At 46.0% G+C, this 19915-nt stretch overlaps 1 protein-coding gene across 1 annotated transcript in view; it reads right to left on the bottom strand.

Annotated features, from left to right (window-relative positions):
• CPO (carboxypeptidase O) overlaps positions 1–19915 on the bottom strand; it is a 268545-nt gene that overhangs the window by 224009 nt on the left and 24621 nt on the right. The gene's annotated exons all lie outside the window — the stretch shown is intronic.

Genomic DNA, 19915 nt, shown 5'->3' with positions numbered 1-19915 from the left:
ATATCTGCTCTATCAACATTCAATGTTCTTTTCTGCGCCTACCATGTTGATCACGGTTATTGGCGAATCAGGGTTCAACGCCAGAGAGGGAGCGTGAGAAAGAGAGACCACATCCAAGGGAGATCAATGGATGAAATTTACTTGTGATCGAGCAGAAAAGTGAGAGAAGCTATTAAAACTGAAGAATTGAAGGAAACGAGGTGGCACGTGGCAATTACCCATTCCCGACTCGGTGAGGTAGTGACGATAAATAACAATACAGGACTCTTAAGATGCCCTGTTATTGGAATGATTAAAGGGGTTGTCCGAGTTATGAAAAAAAATAATATAGCATTGAAAATCTAAGCAAGTTTTATGCAAAAAATATATATATATTTCCTCATTTCCCTGGTTCTTTTCTGGCCCTTTGTTTACATGCAATAAAAACAATCTCTGCCCCTCCCCCTGCTCTGCTAAGGGAGTGAATACAAGTGCTGACCTGAGTGACATGTCTGCCTGCTGGGAGACTCAGCAGCATGTTGTATGTGTAGGACTACAAGTCCCAGCTGTATAATGACACTGCTAAGGGAGTGGATACAAGAGCTGCCCTGAGTGCTGGGAGAATCAACAGCAACTTGTAAGTGTAGAACTACAAGTCCCACTTTTATAATGACACTGCTAATACACACAGGATCTTCCCCCTACCTTCTTGTGCAATGCTTTCTCTAGTCTGTCAGATCCTGTGCCCAGAATTGTCACTGCTGCAGCTAGCCAGTATGTGCAGCTGAAGGGGTTAAGAATCTTAGGAGAGAGCAGACGGCAATGAAGGGGGCGTGGCCAGCACACTGACGTCTCATTTACAGGCTTGTAAACGACCTTTATCAGAGCAGGGAGAGAAAATTGGTGAATTACACCCTAATATGTAACAGACAAATTTGTGAAATGTTACCTGTCTACTAGGTAGAGCAGTGGTATATCACACCCAAAAATTGGTGAATTTCACCAGAAAATGTGACAGACAAATTAGTGAAATGTTTTTACCTGTCTACTAGGTACAGCCTGGGTATATCACACCCAAAAATGGGTGAATTTCACCCGAATATGTAACAGACAAATTAGTGAAATGTTACCTATCTACTAGGTATAGCAGGGGTATATCACACCCAAAAATTGGTGAATTTCACCCGAAAATGTAACAGACAAATTAGTGAATTTTTTTTTCCTGTCTACTAGGTATAGCAGTGGTATATCACACCCAAAAATTGGTAAATTTCACCCAAAAATGTAACAGACAAATTAGTAATATTACATAAAATAAAATAAAATACGTACAAATAAAAAAAAAATTAACTTGATTTATGAGGTGGAGGTCCATATGGAGTAGGAGTTTGAGGAAGCGGTGGACGTAGCGGTGTAGGTGAAAGCGGCGGTGGAGGAGGACGAGGTAGCCAACACTAATTTTTGGTTTAAATTATTTTTTTATTTATTTTTTTAATTAGGGTACACTCCAAAAGTGAAATATCCAAAATGCAACAATGAGCAATTGCGCTGTAGTATAACAATGGCTGGTTAAGGCCAGTATACATGTCTATTCTGCACAAGGTACGGACAAGTCCTGTGGGATCCATGCCTGGTTCATTTTAATGAACTTGAGCTTGTCCACATTGGCTGTGAACAGGCGGCTGCACTTTTCTATGATAACGCCCCCCGCTGTGCTAAACACACGTTTAGACAATATACTGGCTGCAGGGCAGTCCAGCATCTCCAAGGCGTAAAGGGCAAGCTCAGGCCATGTGCCCAATTTGGAGACCCAGAAGTTGAAGGGGGCAGTATGTGTAGGCGTGTGTCTGCTCCACCATGTTGCTGAAATCCTGCCTCCTGCTAAGACGTTACATATCAGCTGGTGGTGCTGGTTGTTGTGGTGTGCTGACAAAGCTTTTCCACATTTCGGCCATGCTAACCCTGCCTTCGGAGGTGTTGGTGGTGCCCCAGCTGCGTTGGTGACCTCTTCCTCCTGCTCTGCCTTCGCCTTGTGCTTCCACTGTGCCCCCGCTGTCAGGTGGGAATGCCACCAGCAGCGCATCTACCAGCGTGCGCTTGTACTCGCGCATCTTACGATCACGCTCTAGTGATGGAATTAAGGATGGTACGTTGTCCTTGTAACGGGGATCCAGCAGCGTGGCCACCCAGTAATCAGCACAAGTTAGAATGTGGGCAACTCGGCGGTCATTGCGGAGACACTGCAGCATCTAATCGCTCATGTGTGCCAGGCTGCCCAGAGGCAACAAAAAGCTGTCCTCTGTTGGAGGTGTATCGTCTGTGTGCTCTGTATCCCCCCAGCCATGCATCAGTGATGGCCATGAGCTGGTTTGGGTGCCACCCACAGTTCCTCCTCCTCCATCTCCTCATCCTCCACCTCGTCATCATCCAGAACTGTGCCCTGGCTGGACAATTGTGTACCTGGCGTTTGCGGGTGCAGGAACCTACCCTTGGAGCCACGTGTGAATCACTAGCCGGAAACCCTATGAAAAGATCCCTCTTTCTCCTCCTCCTGTGCCACATCCTCTTCCATCATCACCAGCAGCATTTTTTCAAGGAGGCATTGAAGTGGGAAAGTAACACTGAGAACGGCGTTATCAGCACTGGCCATGTTGGTTGAGTACTCGAAACAGCGCAACAAGGAACACAGGTCTCACATGGAGGCCCAGTCATTGGTGGTGAAGTGGTGCTGTTCCGCAGAGCGACTCACCCGTGCGTGCTGCAGCTGAAACTCCGCTATCGCCTGCTGCTGCTCGCACAGTCTGGCCAGCATATGCAAGGTGGAGTTCCACCTTGTGTGCACGTCGCATATGAGGCAGTAAGCGGGAAGGCCGAAGTTACGCTGCAGCGCTGACAGCCTAGCAGCAGCAGGGTGAGCATGCCGAAAGCGCGCACAGGCGGCCCGCACTTTCTGCAGCAGCTCTGACATATGCATTTACCAAGTGTGCTGTTATGGAGATATTATGTCCCTGACCGTGCTTACTGGTCCACGTATCCATAGTTAGGTGGACCTTGCCACAGATGGCGTTGCGCAGTGCACACCTGATTTTGTCCCCCACTTGGTTGTGCAGAGAAGGGAGGGCACGCCTGGAAAAGTAGTGGCTGCTGGGCTCGACGTACTGTGGGACAGCCACCGCCATAAGGCTTTTAAAACTCTCCGTCTCCACCAAACGGAATGACAGCATTTCAAAGGCCAGTAATTTTGAAATGCTGGCATTCAGGGCCAGGGATCGCGGGTGGGTAGGGGGCAGTGTTCCCTCTAAGCTGCGCGGGTGGGCGGCCGCGCAGCAATTATTGTGGCCCCGCTCACAATTTTATAATGCCCGCTCACTCAGCTGTGCCGGGTGTGCCTGGGCACACCCTAATAGGTTTATCACCTCTGTGCGCACTGCCCCCAGCTGATTCCCCTGTCTGTTTTGCTGGCTGACGCCGCCCGCCGCACGGTCAGTTCATTTACAATACCTGGCTGTGGGCTGCCGGTGGCTAGTATTCAAATAGGGGGGCGGAGTCCCGGACCCGGTGGAGGCAGAGAGGGAGTGCGTGCTGTGCGGCGCAGGCTGAGTTGACGTCACGTCACGCTGCATCTGAGTACCCTGCGCGCCTGGCCGCCTGCTAGCTGGTGAGGTGAGGGCATATAAAAAAAGAAGTATGTACCCCCCCTGTCCCACAGTGCTACCAATCCTCTGTTGTCCCCTGTATTACCCTGATACCCCTCAGTTATACCCCTCAGTTATATAATATATCTGAGGGGTATCAGGGTAAATTATACAGGGGGTAATATAACTAGGGGTATCAGGGTACATGAGGGGTAATATAACTGAGGAGGGCTAGGCTACTATCAGACATTATACAGGGGTAATATAACTTATCTTACCCCTCACCCCTGTATTATGTCCCTGATAGCCCTCCTCACTTATATTACCCCTGTATAATGTACCCTGATAGATACCCCTTAGTTATATTACCCCCTGTATAATGTACCCTGATACCCCTCAGTTATATAATATAACTGAGGGGTATCAGGTTAAATTATACAGGGCGGGGTAATATAACTAAGGGGTATCAGGGGACATTATTATACAGGGGTAATATAACTTAGTAGGGCTATCAGGGGACATTATACAGAGGTAATAGAACTTATATTACCCCTGTATAATGTCCTTGATAGCCCTCCTCAGTTATATTACCCCTGTATAGTGTACCCTGATACCCCTTAGTTATATTACCCCCTGTATAATGTACCCTGATACCCCTCAGTTATATAATATAACTGAGGGGTATCAGGTTAAAATATATCAGGGGACATTATACAGAGGTAATATAACTTATATTACCCCTGTATAGTGTACCCTGATACCCCTTAGTTATATTACCCCATGTATAATTTACCTGATACCCCTCAGTTATATTACCACTGTATAATGTCCCCCATAACAGTGTGTCCTCCACAGGTCCCCCATAACAGTGTGTCCTCCACAGGTCCCCCCCCATAACAGTGTGTCCTCCACAGGTCCTCCCCATAACAGTGTGTCCTCCACAGGTCCCCCCCATAACAGTGTGTCCTCCACAGGTCCCCCCCATAACAGTGTGTCCTCCACAGGTCCCCCCCATAACAGTGTGTTCTCCACAGGTCCCCCATAACAGTGTGTCCTCCACAGGTCCCTCATAACAGTGTGTCCTCCACAGGTCCCCCATAACAGTGTGTCCTCCACAGGTCCCCCATAACAGTGTGTCCTCCACAGGTCCCCCATAACAGTGTGTCATCCACAGATCCCCCATAACAGTGTGTCATCCACAGATCCCCCATAAAAGTGTGTCATCCACAGATCTCCCATAACAATGTGCCATCCACAGATCCCCCATAACAATGTGTCATCCACAGATCCCCCATAACAATGTGTCATCCACAGATCCCCCATAACAATGTGTCATCCACAGATCCCCCATAACAATGTGTCTTCCACAGATCCCCCATAACAATGTGTCTTCCACATATCCCCCATAACAATGTGTCTTCCACATATCCCCCATAACAATGTGTCATCCACATATCCCCATAACAATGTGTCATCCACATATCCCCCATAACAATGTGTCATCCACAGATCCCCCATAATAATGTGTCATCCACAGATCTCCCATAACAATGTGTCATCCACAGATCCCCCATAACAATGTGTCATCCACAGATCCCCCATAAAAATGTCATCCACAGATCCCCATAACAATACCCAAAGGAAAAAAATTATTTTAAAAACCTGCTGTTTCTCTAGATGACCTTATGTTTATGGTAGTGGTAATAGAGTCTCAAGGGTCTATAAAAGCAGCTACACTATTTTTACAGACCTTTGAGACTCTATTAACACTACTATTAACTATTAACATAAGGTCATCTAGAGAAAAAGCAGGTTTTTAAAATTCTTATTTTTCCCATTTAGGTGTTAGAGCAATCTAATTAAAGTTAAGTTTTAACAGCTAAAGAGAGAGAAAAAATAAATAAAAACCTACGGTTTCTCTAGATGACCTTATGTTGATAGTAGTGTTAATAGAGTTTCAATGGTTTGTAAAAATAGTGTAGCTGCTTTTATAGACCCTTGAGACTCTATTACCACTACTATCAACATAAGGTCATCTAGAGAAACAGCAGCTTTTTTAAATTATTTTTTTCCTTTAGGTATTAAAGCAATCAAATGAAAGTTATGTTTTAACATAAGGGTCAGAAACTGGGTTTTGTTTAGCCTCTTGGTTATTAGTTTTTCTATGTAAATTCTCTGGATTAAAGATTTTTTTTCCCCTGTATGGTTTATATATGGAGAGCAATGTCCAGTGATAACAGAGAGGACTATACTGTATATTGTATGGGATGGCGCAGGGGTTATACTGTATTGTATGGGATGGCGCAGAGGTTTGTATGCTCTTTGAAGTGACAATTATCTTAGGTTTTCCTATCGCCCACCTTTGATGGCGCTGTGCCCAGCTCTGAGCTGACCCCGCTCAGCAGCTGCGAAGGCTTAGAGGGAACACTGGTAGGGGGGTACTTCCTCTTCCGCTCCAGTGTTTGGGAGATGGAAAACTGAACGCTTCCGTGGGAAATTGTGGAGATGCTTGGTGACCCAGGTGGTGGTGTTGCTGGCAGATCCTCTGTTTGCGGATCTGCAGGTGGCACTGTCACTCCAGAGGTGGATAAAGAGGCCGAGACTGCAGCAGAAGAGGAAGCAGGAGGAGCCAGAGACCTTTCTTGGTTTTTGAGGTGTTTATTCCACTGCAGCTCGTGCTTTGCACTTAGATGCCTGGTCATGCAGGTTGTGCTCAGGTGGAGAACGTTTATCCCTCACTTCAGGCTCTGATTGCACAGCGTGCAATATGTATTAATTGCAGTTTTGCTGTGAAGTTACATTGTACTATAGCCACTTACGGGGTGTATTGAAGGGAAATAAACCTACTCCCTATTATCTGTTCTGCAGTGAATTGTGATTGTTATTTTTTCTGAGGGGGTTTATTAATCGGAAAAAATATATCTCTTAATTGCCGTTCTGCGGTGAAGTTACATTGTACTACAGCCTTTTTTGGGGGGCATTATTTTTATTTATTTCTTTCATTATACAGTATGTCAGACAGACAGGTGACAGGCCATTTAAAGGCAGTGACCAAAATGTTTCTGTCGCAGGGAGCAGAAGAAGGATGGGGGGTGGCAGCAGGAGTCACAGCAAGAGGCCTGAGCTCCCAATGTCATCTAGCAGTCGTGTCTTGACCAGCAAACCAGTGGTGCTTGAATGGTTAACTCGGTCTTTGACTTCGTCGCAAGTGACATCAGATACCCCCAGCCAAGAGTCGGTGGGTTACTCTGACACAATGCTTAGTTGGCATGGCCCGGGAGCAGGCCCTGTGCCCCCAATTGTCCTCAACCTGCCTCTGTCATTTTCTGTTACCTCAGAGCGAGAAATATTATATGCCATAGGCTCGGCTTCACTTTTCAGCGAGGACGAGCTACTAGAAGACAGCCAGCAGCTACTGCCCAGACAAGATCTGGAGAAAACATCTGCCGCTTCCTCCAGTAGGCGGAAAAGTAGTGATAAGAGTCGCTTGGGAGCAGGTGTTGCTAGCGGTAAGGCTCCTGGCCCTGAGACCATTGAGGGGGACATCAGTGACGTGCAGACAATAGAAGATCATGATGATGTAGCTGATCACACTTGGGAGCTGGGTGAAGAAGGGGCTTCATCATCAGGAGAAGAGGATGGCAGCTTCCGCGTGAGGCAGCAGCTGAGCCAGCAGGGTGGAAGCATGGGCGTGAGTCAGCAGGGTGGCAGTGGGAGGTCGAGAGTCAATCATGCCATGGGTAGACCACCCGCTTCGCAGGAGCCTACCTGCCCGGAAAGTAGCTGTGCAGGGGTTCACGGAGGCAATGCTTGCAGGCAGTCAGCGCAGAGTGTTGGGGGAAAATGGCATACTTGACGGTGTGGCAATTTTTTGTTATGCCGCCGGAGGAGGTGAACATGGCCATTTGCCGAATTTGTAGGCAGAAGGTGAAGTGTGGCCAGAGTGCCAATGTAGGCACCACGGCCCTGCATGAACATATGCAGCATCACCATAAAATGGCCTGGGAGAACTGTGGCTCTGATGTGGTGGACCAGCCTGCCGCAGCAAACTCAGCCAAAGTGAGCTGTCTGTCCTTCCCATCATCTGCTGGTCCTGATGCTCCTGCTCCTCCTCCTACTCCTCATCAGTCATTCCATCAGGTATCGATCACAGAAGCGATTGCCAAAGCAGTATGCATGCACTCATCCAACAGCGCAGAAGCTGAATGGGCTCCTTGCCAAGTTTCTGGTGCTGCAGTCCCTCCCTTTCCAAGTGATGGACTCTGCACCTTTCAGAGAACTGATGGCTTGTGTGGAGCCAAGGTGGAGAGTCCCAAGCCGTAATTTCTTTGCAAAAAAGGCAGTACCAGCCCTGCACACATATGTAGAACAGGAGATCGGCAAGTTCTTGAGCCTGTCGGTGTCTGCCAAAGTGCACGGCAGCACCGACGTGTGGAGATGTAACCACGGTCAGGGACAATATATGTCCTTTACAACCCACTGGGAAAATGTGGTTCCTGCCCAGCCACACCAGCAACTTAGCCAGATGACACTGCTTAAACCTCTATGTTCTCACGCTGTTGGTCCTGAGACAATGTCCGCCTCTGCCTCCTCATCCTCCACCGTGTCCTCAGCCTCCACTGCAGGGACAATTCACAGTGCTCCTCCAGCATACCACATGTGCAGGGCATGGCGGTGTCATGTTGTTCTGCACCTAGTTTGCCTGGGCAAACAGAGTCACTCAGGGGAGGAACTGCTCCGCATCCTTTATCAAGAAATCGATACCTGGCTTTCTCCTTGACAACTGAAAATCAAGGAGGGCTGAGCCATGCGCCATGTATTCTGTGTGTTCAATCTGGTTTTAAAGTGGTCTCCTCATGCTGCTGCCACTTCACCACTCTGTGGTCTCCTCATGCTGCTGCCATGTCTGTCCTTCCCATCATCTGCTGGTCCTGATGCTCCTGCTCCTCCTCCTACTCCTCATCAGTCATTCCTCATCTGTCACTCCTTATGTTGCTGCCACATTACCACTATGTCACTGGCCCACTCTGTGGTCTTCTCATGCTGCTGCCACATCACCAGTCTGTGGTCTCCTCATGCTGATGCCACCTTTACCATTTTGTCACTGGGCCACTCTGTGGTCTTGTCATGCTGCTGCCACCTCAACACTCTGTGGTCTCCTCATGCTGCTGCCACCTCAACATTATGTCACTGGGCCACTTTGTGGTCTCCTTATGCTACTGCCACATCACCACTCTGTGGTCTCTTCATGCTGCTGCCACCTCCCCACTATGTCACTGGGCCATTCTGTGCTCTCCTCATGCTGCTGCCACCTCAACACTCTGTGGTCTCCTCATGCTGCTGCCACATCACCACTCTGTGGTCTCCTCATGCTGCTGCCACCTCACCACTATGTCACTGGGCCACTCTGTGGTCTCCTCATGCTGCTGCCACCTCACGACTATGTCACTGGGCCACTCTTTGGTCTCCTTATGCTGCTGCCACTTTGCCACTATGTCATTGTGCCACTCTGTGGTATCCCCATGCTGCTTCCACCTCTCCACTCTGTCACTGGGCCACTCTGCGGTCTCCTCATGCTGCTGCCACCTAAACACTCTTTCATTGGGCCGCTCTGTGGACTTCTCATGCTGTTCTTACCCACCCCACTCCATGACTGGTCCACTATTTTGCCTTTTTGGCCTGGTTGACATAATAATTTCTGTGACCCTTCTTCTGATCTGTCAGAAGGAAGGAAAAATTTGATGCACAATGGATCCTGTCTATGTAGCAGCCGTAAGGCCTGACATGGTCCCTATTTTGCATCAGATTTGGCTTATGATTTGGTAGCCAAAAGCAGGAGTAGGTGCAAAACACAGGACACATGCAAATATTCCATTCACGTGTCATTTCTGTTTTGGATCCACTCCTGTTTTTTTGGGGCTTTAGAAATGCTAATGGATTACTGACCAAATGCTGACCAAGTGAACGCGGATGCTCAACAGACAGGACCTGTTTTTTGAGGGTTATTGTTCTGCCGGATTAGAGGAAGGGCAAAATAATACGTGACGTCAACACAAACTTAGTGCTGACACCCTCTCCACTCTGTCAGAGGGGCTCTACTTGTATAAGCGTTTAATAGAACAGGTTATGTAGACATCTATGTGGAATCAGCTGACGACGGTATAAAAGGAGTGCGCGCTTTCACACTATAGTAGGATCTTGGGCCTCTGCACATTTTTTTATACCTGCCGGTAACATTGACCTGTAAGGCTGAGTTCACACGAGTTATTTGGTCAATTTTGGCCCCGTAATTGATCAAATGAGTGAAGTGTGAAGTGATTCTAAGAGCGACGCCTGTCATCTGCGTGTCATTCTGACTCACAGTATTGTTTCACTACCACAGCAGACTCCCTATGTGTGTTACTGCAAGGCAGACTGTTCTCCACCACTATATAGGCTCTCTGCAGCCATGATATTGTTGTTTTTTAACACGATTTGCCACAAATAAATTTGGATCGAATCTTTTTGGAAAATTTGGCGAACCGACCGAATCAAATTTTGGAAAAATTGGCTAATCTCTAAAGATGACCTATTGTTTTCATGTTAAACATATTTTTTTTTTTAATATTTTGCTTTTTGTTTTTTTTTTCAATGTGAATATCTATATAAAAAGATCCATAAAATCCTGCAGTTTTTCCACTAGTCACTAAACCAAATATTAGGTGCCACTTCGTCTGAAAAGATCATTTTATTTATTATTTTATTTATTTATTAATGATATTGAGGATGGGATTAATAGCACCATTTTTATTTTTGCAGAGGACACTAAGCTATGTAGTACTGTGCAGTCTATGGAAGATGTCCATAAACTACAAGCTGACTTGGGCACTGAGTGTTTGGGCTTCCACTGGGCAATCGAGGGTTAATGTGGATAAATGTAAAGTTATGCATCTTGGTAGTAAAAATCTCTGTGCATCATATGTTGCAAGGGATGTAACACTGGGAGAGTCACTTGTAGAGAAGGACTTGGGTGTCCTTGTAGATCATAGATTAAAGAGGACCTTTCACCAGAGGAAAGCCTCTAAACTAACTATACAGAGGTGTAGAGCGGCGCCCAGGGATCCCCCTGCACTTACTGTTATCCCCGGGCGCCGCTCCGTTCGCCCGGTACAGCCTCCGGTATGTAAGGAGTTAAGCTCCACCCATTTGATCCTGCCGGCGTCTTCTTCTCCTATGCTGTAGCGCTGGCCAATGGCAGCGCTCAGCTCATAGCCTGATATTCCCTTTAACAGATGTATTAAGACTTCCTTAGTGGTACATAGTACCTCTACTCTACCATTATAAGCTTATGATTTCATATAAAGGCACACAGGTTTTTCCCTTAAGATTCAGTATGACTAACAGAAAAAAAATAAAATTATGTGGCATTCTTCGTCAGGCCCCAAATGTACTAATATATGCTCCTTTAGAAGTTTTGCCTCCATACTTATGGCGCTGGACAGAGCCTGCACGGAGGCTGTGTGGGTTCATACTAGGGAGCTATACGTTCTGTGTTTACTATCATACATATTCTATATGAGCCCTGACACTGTAATGTCTGCAGTTTTATACAACTCTGTTCAATATGCGTACCTAGAAAATAATGTTCATTCATTTTCTCTCTTTTTTTTTTTGTAGACTAGCCATATAGCTCTGATGCTAACTGCAGGATCCTAACTGGGTCTGAAAGCAAAGTAGAAAAAGGAATAAAAATGTATTCGTTCTTCGTGGTTTGGTTTAGGTGTTTATTTAAAGTTGGTTTAGTTTCTGTCTTTTTAATACATCACTAAAAATTACATTATTAGATTATGATTCTAAAACAGAATACTGTAATGTAAGGCAAGACCCCAAAAATTGTCTTTACTCTAAAAAAAAAAGAACAATAAAAATACTATGGCAGACAGCAGTATTACCTTACTGAACAGCAAATGCCGAACTTGGTCATTTAAATACTGCCTTTATAATTTATGTTCTCTCTGTAATATCTTCGTTTCAATCCTGGGCCCTTACCTTCAATAAGCCTTGGGGAAAGATAATATGTTAATTCTGAACTTGCTTCTGATTTTGTTATATTATTTATTAAAGCATACCTGTCATTTCTCTTCTGTTTCACAGTGGTGAGCCCTGAAGCCAAACTGAAGAAATAACTCAATGATTTTATTTTACTGGTTATTTCCATTAACCTTATAATAAAGCATAATAAAATGTACTACTAAGTATTTCCCTTAAAATAAAAGGAAATCACCTGGAAATTGAATTCCATTTAGGCTACATTCACAGAACAGTGAATGTCAGTCTTTCATGTCCATTGTGTATCAGTGTGTGCATCCATTTTCCATCCAGCCGTTTTAATGGCTGTTTTGCATCTGTTTTTAATGGCCGTTAAAAATGGCCATTAAAGACAGATGAATTTCATTGGGTTTTATTTTTAACATCCCTACCCCTGCAGTGTCCTCACAGTATATATAACACCCCACATAGTGCTCTCTGGACATCAAATGGCCTGCAGAGTGCCCCACTAGAGGTGCAGCTTGCAGGGGGGCACCAAGCACACAGTGGTGTCCACTTGTCAGGAGGACCTTCAGGGCAAGTGAGAGAGCCAGGGGTGGGCTAGGCTGAGTTGAGTGAGTGGGGACTCCTCAGGCAGACCATTGTCTCTTTATTTGCTGAACTGATTGTTTCGGCTTTATCCTTATGGGACTTTTTTTAGGCAATCCTTTTTCCTCAGGATGCTGGTGTTTGACCTTTGTATATCATTTTCCAGTTGCTTGGTGCTTATGTCCACATGCAGTTAATATCACGTCTGCCTGAGTTTGTTCCTCACATTGTTTTTTTTTTGTCCACCTATTGTGGTGTATACTCTTCCAATGATAATTTGTGTGTATTTTAATATATTGAAATAAAGGATATGTATATTTTTATACACCTTTTTGATTATTTGTTCTGGGTATTCACACCAGCATTTTGTGTAGGATTATATAATTATTTTTTTGGTGTGCCTTGTTGTGACGTCTAATTTATCATAGGTGGATTTACTACTATGATCAGGCTAGACATTCACACTCAGTTTTTTGTTGTTGATGTTTTTGAAGCCAAAACCAGTGTGCATGGGATAACAGAGGAGTAGTAGTGCCTGTCCTATTTACAAGACTTTCTCCCCCTTTATGATGCTCACCTGGTTTTGGCGTTAAAAAAGTCAATAAAAAACCTGAACAAAATCTGAGTGTGGAAACCCAGCCATAGGTGCGCCTCTGCAGTTCAAAACATGCTTTGTGGGGTCCACTGGGGGTGCTGAACCCCTAGCTACACCTCTGTGCCCCACAGTATGATTAATGGCTCCCATTAGTGTGCCCCCAGTATGACTAAAGCCCCCCTTTGTGCTGTCCAGTAGGAATAATCCTCCCTTGTAGTGGTCCCAGTTCTGTTTGTGCTTAAAAAATACTCACCACATCCACTTGAATGTGCAGGGACACTCACTCTTCACTGGAGACAACAGGACCTGATGCTCCCAGTATGGCGACGTCATCACCCTGGGAACACAGGTCCTGCTGCATCCTGTGAGGAGCTAGTGTCCCTGCATGTACAAGTGGATTAGGTATTATATAACTTTTTTATTCTAAACCCTGAAAGGTCGCAGTGTACCCATTTTTAATGGTCATTAGATAGGCGCACTCCTGTCTAAACGGCTATTAAAAACTGTCCCATTGGGGTCTGCCTGGCTGTGACAGCCTCTATTCACTGCCTGTTTAAAAAATGGCCATGTGAATAGTCCCATAGACCATAAAATGGCGGCTGTTTTTCACTGATGTGTGAATGTAGCCTTTAGTTGATAATCTTTTGCTTCTTGAATTTCTTCTCCTAGTGTGCAACAAAAAGTAACATGAATTACTGGATGTTCATCTGATTTGAGAAGGGAATGTTAAAGTATAAATCCAGACAAACTTGCTTGATTTAACCCCTAAATTGAAGCAGCTCCCATCCAATCAGATCCCTTCTACAAAACCTAACACAAACACTTAAGAAATGTCCATATTACATAATGTTTCTATGAACCAGTGTTCCTGAACTGGTGGATTATGAGCCATATGTGGCCACTGTATGTGGTTTATAGGCTGGTGGCAAGATCATTTTGCATTGTACACAACTGAAAAGCAATAGCTATAGAGACTTATTCATGTCTTACAATAAGTCATGTCAAGTAATACTGCCTTATGCATGGCTGCCAACAGTTCTGAATTTGCAGGTACTGTCCATAATTTTCCTGGAAAATTCAGGCTGTCCAAGGATGAAAATGAACAGGGTTTACATAACCCCTGTTGATAAGTTGGTGGGACCAGTTGGATTTTTGGGCGTCACTGTGGTGGGGTTTACATGCCCCAAATTTAACAATTATATTGTTGATATGTAGGCTTGTATTTAGAGTACAGTAGCATAAGAAGGCAGCAGCATCTTAGTAAACTATAGTTACATAGTTGAAAAGATTGTAAAAAGATCAAGGTAATCTAGTCTAACCTAAAGCATGCAACGTTGATCCAGAGGAAGGTGTCACTGCGGACGTGCACTCAGACTAACAGATAAACCACCAACCAGGCTCTAGGTGAGAGGCAGGGGAAGGGTCACCTCCTAGCTAATCCCTGACCTCTCTCCCTGCACTGCTCAGCCCACATGCAGACCTTGGTGGTAGGTATGATGTGTCCCCATGCCTGGGCTGAAACACCCTAAATTCCCTGAGATGGTGAAGAGGGGAAATAGGAGCAGCCTGCTCGCACAGAACCTGGATGGGAGAGATGACACAAAACAATCAAACTTGAAACCACACTTATCTTTCTGAGCTGGAACAGATAACCTTCCTTCCTAGCTTCCAAGACCAAAGTGATTCCTATAATCCGCTCAGAGCACTGGGATGGAGTGCTATTTAAACTAATGACCCCACCCAGTGCACCTGATGAGAGGCGGATCCAGCACGGCTCCAAAACAAAACACTAAACTCGTGCTGCTATTCTGGCTGACCTCCGCACATAGTCAGGGCGGGGCATGACAGTACCCCCCCTTCTACAGGTGACCTCCGGACACCCCGGACCAACCTTATCCGGATGGGACCTATGAAAAGCCCTCACCAGTCGGCTGGCGTTGACATCTAGAGCCGGAACCCACGTCCTCTCCTCAGGGCCGTATCCCCTCCAGTGCACCAGGTACTGAAGGGAACCCCGAAGAATTCTAGAGTCGAGAATCCTGGAGATCTCGAACTCCAAGTTTCCCTCGACTAGAAGAGGAGGAGGAGGCAATGGCGATGGTTTCACGTATTTTTTTAGTAACGACCTGTGGAACACATCATGGATCCTCCAAGTCTGCGGAAGATCCAGCCGAAAGGCTACAGGATTGATCACCGCAGAAATTTTATACGGACCAATAAATCTTGGACCCAGTTTCCAAGATGGCACTCTTAATTTGATATTTTTAGTGGACAACTACACCAGATCACCCACACACAGGTCCGGACCAGTCACACGTCTCTTGTCAGCCATTCGTTTATACCTCTCACCCATCCTCTCCAAATTCCCTTGAATCCTCCGCCAGATGGAGGATAAGGCAGAAGAGAATCTCTCCTCCTCTGGCATCCCAGAAGAACCAGTACCAGAAAAGGTACCAAACTGAGGATGGAAACCGTATGCGCCAAAAAATGGCGACTTACCCGTGGACTCCTGCCTACGGTTATTCAACGCAAATTCTGCTAAGGACAAGAATGAGGACCAGTCCTCCTGATTCTCAGCCACAAAGCTCCTCAAGTAGATCTTCAAGTTTTGATTAGTACGCTCCGTCTGACCATTCGACTGCGGATGAAAAGCCGAAGAGAATGAAAGTTGAATGCCAAGCCGAGAGCAGAACGCCCTCCAAAACCTGGAGACAAACTGCGTGCCCCTATCAGAGACCACATCCGAAGGAATACCATGCAATTTCACAATATTATCCACAAAAATCTGCGCAAGAGTCTTAGCGTTAGGCAGAATAGTTAGTGATATAAAGTGAGCCATTTTACTGAAACGGTCAACTACCACCAAAATCACTGTTCTCCCGGACGAACTCCGCAGATCCGTAATAAAGTCCATAGACAAATGCGTCCAAGGACGAGACTGAATAGACAATGGAAGAAGTGAACCAGCCGGTCGAGTATGAGCAACCTTTGACCAAGCGCAGGTTTCACAGGCTGTCACGTAATTCTCAATGCTCTTACGTAACCCTGGCCACCAGAACCTCCGGGACACCAGGTCACAGGTGGACTTACCACCAGGATGTCCAGCAAGGACAGTATCGTGATGTTCCTTGAACACCTTGTATCGCAGGCCCTCAGGAACAAACAACCTCCCTGGGGGACAAGAACCAGGAGCCCCCTCCTGGGCTCCCAACACCTCCATCTCCAATTCAGGGTATAGAGCGGAGACCACCACCCCATCCGCCAAAATCGGCGCAGGATCCTCTGAATCACCTCCCCCAGGAAAGCTGCGAGACAAGGCATCTGCATTGACGTTCTTGACCCCTGGGTGAAAGGTAACTGCAAAATTGAACCTGGTAAAAAACAGTGACCATCTGGCCTGCCTAGGGTTCAGACGCTTGGCAGATTGCAGGTAAGCCAAATTCTTATGGTCTGTATATACCGTAACGTGGTGAGACCCCCCCTCCAACCAGTGACGCCATTCCTCAAAGGCCAACTTGATAGCCAACAACTCTCTATCTCCAACATCATAATTCCTCTCGGCGACCGAGAGCTTCTTGGAGAAAAAGGCACACGGGACCCACTTGCCAGGGGATGAACCCTGTGACAACACCGCACCAACCCCCACCTCTGATGCATCAACCTCCACTACAAATGGCTGACACACATCCGACTGCACCAGAATGGGAGCAGACGCAAAACTCTCCTTAATAGCCGAAAAGGCCTGCTATGCCTCATCCGACCAGACAGAGACGTCGTTTTACTATGGTAGAATAGTTCAAAATAAATTTTCTATAATAATTCGTAAACCTCAAGGCTTTCTGATTCTCTGGTCGGTCCCATTCCAGAACCACCCGGACCTTCTCGGGGTCCATACGAAAACCAGAATCAGAAAGCAAGTATCCCAAGAACGGAAGCTCTTGCACCGCAAACAAACATTTCTCCAATTTAGCATATAATTTATTCTCCCGAAGGATCGTCAAAACCTGTCTCAGATGATCCTGATGGGTCTTCAGATCAGGAGAATAAATTTAAATATCATCCAGGTAAACTACTACGAACCTCAACATCAAATGATAAAAAATGTAATTGACGAATCGCTGAAATACTACTGGCGCGTTCGTCAACCCAAAAGGCATAACCAGGTTCTCAAAATGACCCTCGTGCGTATTGAAGGCCGTTTTCCACTCATCCCTCGCCTTGATTCTGATCAGATTGTAGGCCCCTCTCAAATCCAACTTGGAGAACACCATGGCTCCCACAATCTGATCAAAAAGATCAGAGATCAAAGGCAGGGGATATGGATCCCGGACTGTAATACGGTTCAATTCCCGGAAATCCAAACACGGTCTCAGTGATGCATCCTTTTTCTTCACAAAGAACAAACCCACTGCCACTGGAGACTTAGATAGTCTAATATGACCTTTTGCCAAACTCTCGGCGATATACTTTCGCATGACCTCTCTTTCGGGTTGAGAAAGGTTGTAAAGCTGAGACTTTGGCAACTTAGCCCCTGGGATGAGATTAACTGGACAATTATAGTCACGATGAGGGGGCAATTCCTGAGCCCCACCCTCTGAAAAGACATCCGCAAAATATGAGAGATACTGAGGTAAAGCCGTAATGGACACACCAGAGATAGATGTGCCAAAACAATTATCCGAACAAAACTCACTCCAACCGATGATTTGTCTCGCTTGCCAGTCTATAATTGGGTTATGTTTAGTCAACCATGGCAACCCCAAAACTATAGGAGCTGGCAAATCCTTCAAGACAAAACAAGAAATAATTTCCACATGTGAATCACCCACCCTTAAGTGAATACCATGAACAATGTGAGTAAGGCTCCTTTGAGAAAGAGGGGAAGAATCAATTGCAAAAACACGAATCTCGTTCTCTAAAGTGCAAGTACTTAGTCCTACATTTTGAAGGAAAAGAAAGTCAATTAGGTTTACCCCAGCACCACAATCAAGGAACACCTCAACAAAAACATTTCTTGACTCCAGCGCCACCATAGCTGTAAGGAGAAAACGGGAACTGCAGGGAGCTTGCATACCTGCCTGCTCCACCACACCATTCATGCTACCAAGTGTCAGGGAAGTTTTTTTTTTCTTTTTCTCTACCACCTGCGGTTTAACATAAGGACAAGCAAAAACAAAATGACCACTCTTTCCACAATAGTAACATAGTTTGTGCAATTTCCTAAAGTCTCTACTATCAGAATGGCAATGGCAAGAAATCTGACCCAATTGCATGGGTTCCTCCGCTACCCCCACGTTACCTGTAACATCACCCGGGGATGCAGTAGAGATGAAACCACTCACAGAAGGGATACCTTGCGCAGGGGGAGCCCTATACCTCTCTCTGATACGTCTGTCTAGCCGTACTGCTAAAGACATGGTGTTCTCCAAAGAGTCTGGGTATTCATGAAAAGCAAGGGCATTCTTCAATCTTTCAGATAACCCCTGACAAAACTGGCTACGTAATGTGGGATCATTCCACTCTGATTCAGTAGCCCATCTCCTAAATTCAACACAGTAAGCCTCTGCAGTATGTTCCCCCTGAAACAAATTACATAATCGCGACTCTGCCATCGAGACCCGATCTGGGTCATCGTAGATTAATCCCAGAGCCTTAAAAAAATTCCTCCACCGACCGGAGCGCCGAGAACCAGGCGGCAGAGAAAAGGCCCATGATTGCGCGTCCCCTTTAAGCAGAGAAATAATTATACCTATCCTCTGACTCTCATCACCTGACGACGATGGACGCAGCCGAAAGTACAATTTGCAGGACTCTCTAAAACGGACAAAGTCATCCGTACCCCCTGAAAATCGATCAGGAAGAGCCACTTTAGGCTCCACACAAACTTGACCTCCTCCTGATGCCAGAGCACTCTGACACTGTGCGACCGAACCTCGCAGCTCCGCAACCTCTAGGGATAGCCCCTGCATGCGGTCAACTAATGCTTCAATTGACGCCATCACAAAACTGCTGAGTAATGACAGTCAAAGTTTTGGACGGATTATAATGTCACAGCAGACATGCACTCAGACTAACAGATAAACCACCAACCAGGCTCTAGGTGAGAGGCAGGGGAAGGGTCACCTCCTAGCTAATCCCTGACCTCTCTCCCTGCACTGCTCAGCCCACATGCAGACCTTGGTGGTAGGTATGATGTGTCCCCGTGCCTGGGCTGAAACACCCTAAATTCCCTGAGATGGTGAAGAGGGGAAATAGGAGCAGCCTGCTCGCACAGAACCTGGATGGGAGAGATGACACAAAACAATCAAACTTGAAACCACACTTATCTTTCTGAGCTGAAACAGACAACCTTCCTTCCTAGCTTCCAAGACCAAAGTGATTCCTATAATCCGCTCAGAGCACTGGGCTGGAGTGCTATTTAAACTAATGACCCCACCCAGTGCACCTGATGAGAGGCAGATCCAGCACGGCTCCAAAACAAAACACTAAACTCGTGCTGCTATTCTGGCCGACCTCCGCACATAGTCAGGGCGGGGCATGACAGAAGGTGAATAAGCATTATAAGATTTTTACCAGTTGTCTCATATTAGAGGAAAAAATCCATCCCGCCATTCCATCTCCAGAAATCTACTAGCCTTGTGATATTATTTCAAGCAAAGCATCCAGGCCATTCTTGAACTTGTCGAATGGATCCACCATTACAATAACCATGGCATACCGTTCCATAGCTTCACTTCTGTTAAGTAAAGAATCCCCGTTTATGGTGATGGTGAAACTTTCTGTACTCTAGACAGAGAGGATAGCCCCTTGTTATGGTTAACAATATTTTTGAAATGAAGAAAGTTTATTGAATTCGCCTTGTCTGTTGCGGATTTTCGCGAATTAATCTCCCCCCTTCATACATACCAAATGGTATTTGGAGGCCCAAGTGAGTGGGAGTCTGGATAAATTAGAAATCTAGACTTCTCTATGTGGGGTCAACATCTCTCAAGATAGATTAAATTGTAGACAACCAGTAAGGAGCAAAAGTTTTTTGGGGAGTGAGTTGGTTTAAGGTAAGGAAGAGGGAGGGAAATATGGCTTTGAAGTA

This window comes from Bufo bufo, chromosome 7 (genome assembly GCF_905171765.1).
Source record: "Bufo bufo chromosome 7, aBufBuf1.1, whole genome shotgun sequence".
Taxonomy (NCBI): domain Eukaryota; kingdom Metazoa; phylum Chordata; class Amphibia; order Anura; family Bufonidae; genus Bufo; species Bufo bufo.
Note: the sequence above shows the minus strand (reverse complement) of the source record. Positions and strands in the feature narration are given on the sequence as shown.